Raw genomic sequence first — 6445 nt, forward strand, 5'->3', positions numbered from 1 at the left:
ACCCCGGCCAGGGGGATAGGCCGGGCCTGGCAGGCTTGTGGCCTCCAGGTGGCACCCCTCTGGTACTTCTTCCGCCCAGTATTTTTTATATATTCCCAAAAAATTCCATGTTGATTTTCACGGCTTTTGGAGTTGCGCAGAATAGGCATCTCAAACTTGCTCCTTTTCAGGCCAGAATTCCAGCTGCCGGCATTCTCCCTCTTCATGTAAACCTTGCGAAATAAGAGAGAAAAGGCATAAGTATTGTACCGTGAAGTGTAATAACAGCCCAAAAATCAATAAATATCAACATGAAAGCACGATGCAAAATGGACATATCAACTCCCCCAAGGTTAGACCTCGCTTGTCCTCAAGCGAAAGCCTAGATCAATAACCATGACCACATGTTTAGGGAGAGAGGTGTCGACAAAACAAGATACGAACATGCAGGCATCATGATCATGATCAGAACAGCAATACCAACATATAATCTCTCATGCTAAAGTGACAAATTCTTCAAAAAGTAAAGCATGGAACAAGAACCTTACCGAGAATCAACAACCGATAGCCTTTAGTCATAGAAGCAATTGCAATTTATCACAACATCAGAAAGAGTCAGATAAGAGTTTGTAAAAAAATCCACATACTCAATCATATTTTCGTTCTCTACAATTGCTACTACTCACGTGGTACTCATGAGATCAAAGTTTCAGCTGGACACAGAGAAATATAGGGGCTTATAGTTTTGCCTCCCAACTGCTTACCTCAAGGGTAATGTCAACAATAATAATTCATGAATACTTACCTCCGAGTTGACATATGAATATAGATCTTTCCCTAGCATGTGACATTAGCCAAGATAAAGGCGAAACAAGGAATTGGTGAAGATCACGATGACTCTTTCAAGGGCAAAAAGTAAAGGTACAATATAGGCCCTTCGCAGAGGGAAGCAAAGGTTGTCATGCACTTTTGGGGTTTGGATGTGTGTCCTCTTAGTGCGGAGGAACGTCACTTTATATTGCCTCATGTGATAAAGAACTTTGTTATGCAGTCTGTCGCTTTTATGTCTTCCTCGTCACAGGTTCGTACAAAGCTTATTTTCCACACACTAATAGAACATACATATTAGGGAGCAATTTTTATTGCTTGCACCGATGACAACTTACTTGAGGGATCTTATTCAATCCATAGGTAGGTATGGTGGACTATCATGGCAAAAATTGGTTTAACGTTTATGGATGCACAAGTAGTATCTCTACTTGTTGCGGGAGTTTTGGCTAATATGAGGTGGAAGCAATCGTCACATGCTACGGGATCTCTAATCATATAACATTGTTCGGAACCAAGCAAACACAATTCATTATGTTGTCTTCCTTGTCCAACATCTACTTCTAGGCATGTAATAGTTTAGTGAGTGTTCACAATTATAGATGGTGTCAAGGATGATATATTTATATGTGAACCTCTCCTTCTTTATTACTTCCTATTAATTGCAACAATGACCAAGGTCTACTTTTGTCTACCCTCAACAAGTTTCAATCATCATCCTTTTTATATGTGAAGCCATCACTTCCCATAAGATCACTACATGATCTTTCATGCTTTTGTTCTTTCTCGATCTTTTGATCGTGGCAAGAGGCAAAGTCCTTCAACTAAGATACTCTTTATTATATGGCTCACGAGCTCGAATACATCGGGGGTGACACAAAGCAAAACTCAAGACTAAAACACTAAGACTTTTATTCTACTAGAGAAAGAGAAAACTGAAAAGAAACAAACTAAAACAAAGGTAAAGGCAAAAGATATGATGGTGATACGATACCGGGGCAACTCCCCCAAGCTTGGCACAAGCCAAGGGGATTGCCCATACCCATGCTCAGTTGTCTTCCTTTGGAGGTGATAGTGGTGGAGTTGTTGCAATCTTTGATTCCAAGAGGGCCATCAATCTTTTATTTATACGTTGGAGATCTGTGATATGTTTCTCCAGCAAAACAACTTATAGTGAGATAAGTATTGCGAGCACGATTTGTTTCACAAAACCTCAAGAGTTCAATCAAGGATGGAGACAGTAGGTGGAGGTACAGTTGGAGGAAATCCACTTCTTCAACTTCTTCCTTGTTGAGCACGGATTGCACTTCGTCCCATGCCTGACTATTCTCCTTAGTTTTTCCCTTCGTTTCTTTAGGTAGCCTTTCCTTGGCCTCCATGACTTCCATCCTTTTCATATCAGCATATACTTCTCCATAGACTTGAGGTAGATTGTTCTCCCCCACAGAATCCTGAGACGACATCTTGCTCTAAATCTGCGGCAGAAAACAAGCTCGAAACGAAAACACAGGGAATTTGCATAATACAGAGGTCAGACCTTTCGGGAGAATATATAATGATTTTTTCCAGACCAGAAGTAGTACTCCACACGAAAACGGAGTCCAGGAGGCACATGAGGTGGCCACAAGCCCTCCAGCCCCGGCCAGGGGGGTAGGCCGGGCCTAGGAGGCTTGTCGCCTCCTCGGGCACTTTCCGGACTGCTTTAAATTTTTCTATTTTTTCAAATATTCCAAAACGGAGGAAAATTGCTACGGGAAAAGTTTTGGAGTCAGTTTACTTACCGAATCACATACCTCCTCGTTTTCGGAGTCTGAAACAGGCTGATAAATATCCCTTATGTACTCCTCCGGAGTTATGGTATTGATAATGTTTCTCTCAACATTTATGGGAGTACCTGAGATGTAATGCTTGATTATCTGCCCGTTTACCACTCTCGGACAATTACCTTCCGTGTTGTTGAGCTTGATAGAACCGGAATGATATACTCCTCAACAATATAGGGACCTTCCCATTTATAGAGAAGCTTGCCTGCAAAAAATCTTAAACGAGAATTGTATAGCAAGACATAATCACCTACATTGAACTCACGCTTTTGTATCCTCTTATCATGCAACCTCTTAACCTTTTCTTTGAATAACTTGGCATTTTCGTATGCCTGATTTCTCCATTCATCAAGCGAGCTAATGTCAAATAACCTCTTCTCACCAGCAAGTTTGAAATCAAAGTTAAGCTCTTTGATTGCCCAATAAGCTTTACGATCTAACTCAAAAGGTAGATGACATGCTTTACCGTACACCATTTTGTACGGAGACATGCCCATGGGAATCTTATAGGCAGTTATATAATCCCGCAGTGCATCATCGAGCTTCTTAGACCAATTCTTTCTAGACATGTTGACAGTCTTTTGCAGAATCAGTTTAATCTCTCTATTACTTAGCTCTACTTGACGACTTGACCGAGGGTGATAGGGAGACGCAATTCTATGGTTGACATCGTACTTAGCAAGCGTTTTAAGGAAAGCACCATGAATGAAATGTGAACCACCGTCGGTCATTAGATATCTAGGGACTCCAAATCTAGGGAAGATAACTTCCTTAAGCATCCTGATAGAGGTGTATTGATTAGCACTACTAGTGGAGATAGCTTCTACCCACTTAGTGACATAATCAATAGCAACTAGGATATGAGTATACCCGTTGGATTTTGAAAAAGGTCTCATATAATCAAAGCCCCAAACATCAAATGGTTCAATGACAATTGAATAGTTCATAGGCATGTCCTGACGTTTGCTAATATTACCTATTCTTTGACATTCGTCACAAGACAAGACAAACTTACGGGCATCCTTGAAGAGAGTGGGCCAATAGAAACCTGATTGCACTACCTTGTGTGCAGTTCTATCTCCCGCATGGTGTCCTCCGTAGGCCTCGGAGTGACACTTGTGTAGGATCTGTCCCTATTCATGTTCAGGTACACAATGTCTAATAACACCATCTACTCCTTCCTTATAAAGGTGAGGATCATCCCAAAAGTAATGTCTCAAGTCAAAGAAGAATTTCTTCTTTTTCTGGTATGTGAAACTAGGTGGTATATATATGGCAACGATATAGTTGGCATAATCAGCATACCACGGTGCACTACGTGAAGCATTGATGACATTCAATTGCTCATCGGGAAAGCTATCATCAATAGGTTGTGTGTCATCGAGAACGTTCTCAAACATAGACAAGTTATCTGCTACTGGGTTATCAGCACCCTTCGTGTCGACAACGTGCAAATCAAATTCTTGAAGCAAGAGAACCCATCTGATAAGTCTAGGCTTAGCGTCCTTTTTCTCCATGAGGTACTTAATAGCAGCATGATCAGTGTGAATAGTGACTTTGGAATCAACTATGTAAGACCTGAACTTTTCACATGCAAACACAACTACTAAATATTCCTTTTCTGTAGTAGCATAGTTTCTTTGGGCACTGTCTAGAGTTTTACTAGCATAGTGAATAACATTCAACTTCTTATCAACTCTTTGCCCTAGGACAACACCAACAGCGTAATCACTAGCATCACACATGATTTCAAAAGGCAAGTTCCAATCAGGTGGTTGAACAATAGGTGCAGTTATCAAAGCACTCTTAAGTATTTCGAAGGCTTCCTCACAATCATCGTCAAAAACAAAAGGAATATCCTTTTGCAAGAGATTGGTAAGAGGCCTAGAAATCTTAGAGAAGTCTTTAATGAACCTTTATAGAAACCAGCATGACCAAGGAAACTTCTTATACCTTTGATATCTGTGGGGTATGGCATTTTTTCGATTGCATCAACCTTAGCCTTATCGAATTCAATACCTCTTTCAGAAATTTTATGTCCTAAGACAATGCCTTCATTGACCATAAAGTGACACTTCTCCCAATTCAAGACAAGATTGGTGTCTTTACATCTCTACAAGACTCGATCAAGGTTGTTGAGGCAATCATCAAAAGAAGACCCATGAACGGAAAAGTCATCCATGAAAACCTCAACAATCTTTTCACAAAAGTCAGAGAATATAGCCATCATACATCTTTGAAAGGTGGCAGGTGCACTACATAAGCCAAAAGGCATACGTCTATAAGCAAAGGTACCGAAAGGGCTGGTGAAAGTGGTTTTCTCCTGATCAGATTGTTCAACTGGTACTTGGGAGAAACCAGAATAACCGTCTAGAAAGCAGAAGTGTGTGTGTTTAGAAAATCTTTCTAGCATTTGGTCGATAAAAGGCAAAGGGTAATGACCTTCCCTAGTGGCTTTATTCAATTTCCTAAAATAGATGACCATCCTATAGCCAGTAATAATCCTCTGCGGATCAATTCATCCTTATCATTAGGGACAACGGTAATGCCTCCCTTCTTAGGGACCCAATGTACCGGACTCACCCAATCGCTATGAGCAACATGATAAATAATACCTGCCTCCAGGAGCTTTAGTATTTCTTTTCTTACTACTTCTTTCATCTTAGGATTCAATCTCCTTTGCTGATCAGCAACTGGTTTGAAATCAGGATCAGTTTTAATCTTGTGCTGGCATAGAGTGGGACTAATGCCCTTAAGATCATCAAGAGTATATCCAATAGCTGCACGGTGCTTCCTTGGAGTTTTTAGTAGCTTCTTTTCTTCATGCTCTGAGAGGCTAGCACTAATTATGACAGGATATATCTCTTTTTCATCAAGATAAGCATACTTAAGAGTATCAGGCAACTGTTTAAGCTTGAACACAGGATCAACCTTTGGTGGGGGTGGATCCCCAAGCAGTTCAACATGCAGATTGTTCTTAAGGATATGATATTGTTCTAAGACAACTCTATCTATCTCATCCCTTTCATCCATATGCATATCATTTTCATGCTCAAGAAAGTATTGCTCTAAGGGATCAGTAGGAGGCCCAACAATAGAAGCTAAGGCAATAGTTTCATCCTTACTAGGCAACTCCTTTTCATGAGGTTGTCTACCAAACTTGGAGAAATTGAACTCATGTGACACACCTTCAAAGCCAATAGTGATAGTTTGCTTCTCACAATCAATATGAGCATTGACGGTATTGAGGAAGGGTCTTCCAAATATGATGGGACAAAAGCTATCTTGGGTGGTAGCAAGAACGAGGAAATCAGCAGGATACTTCGTTTTACCACACAAGACTTCAACATCCCTAAGAATTCCCACAGGGCAGATAGTATCTCTATTGGCAAGATGAATAGTGACATCAATAGGCTTTATCTCAATAGGTGCAATCTCATCTTTGATTTCATCATATAAGGATTGAGGTATTGCACTAACACTAGCACCCACGTCACATAAACCATGATAGCAATGATCTCCTATCTTAACAGAAACAACAGGCGTGCCAACAACATGCCTATGTTTGTCTCTAGCGTGAGGTTTAGCAATTCTAGTAGCATCTTCACAGAAGTGAATACTATGTCCCTCAACATCATTGGACAAAAGATCTTTGATAATAGAAATGCTAGGTTCAAATCTAATTTGCTTAGGGGGTGTAGGTGTTCTAATGTAGCCTCTACTTATCACAGTTGAAGCTTTAGAATGATCCTTTATCCTAACAGGGAAAGGTGGTTTCTCTATGTAAGCACTGGGAACAACAGGATCATTATAGG

This window comes from Hordeum vulgare, chromosome 5H, assembly GCF_904849725.1.
Source record: "Hordeum vulgare subsp. vulgare chromosome 5H, MorexV3_pseudomolecules_assembly, whole genome shotgun sequence".
In the NCBI taxonomy this organism is placed as follows: Eukaryota; Viridiplantae; Streptophyta; class Magnoliopsida; order Poales; family Poaceae; genus Hordeum; species Hordeum vulgare.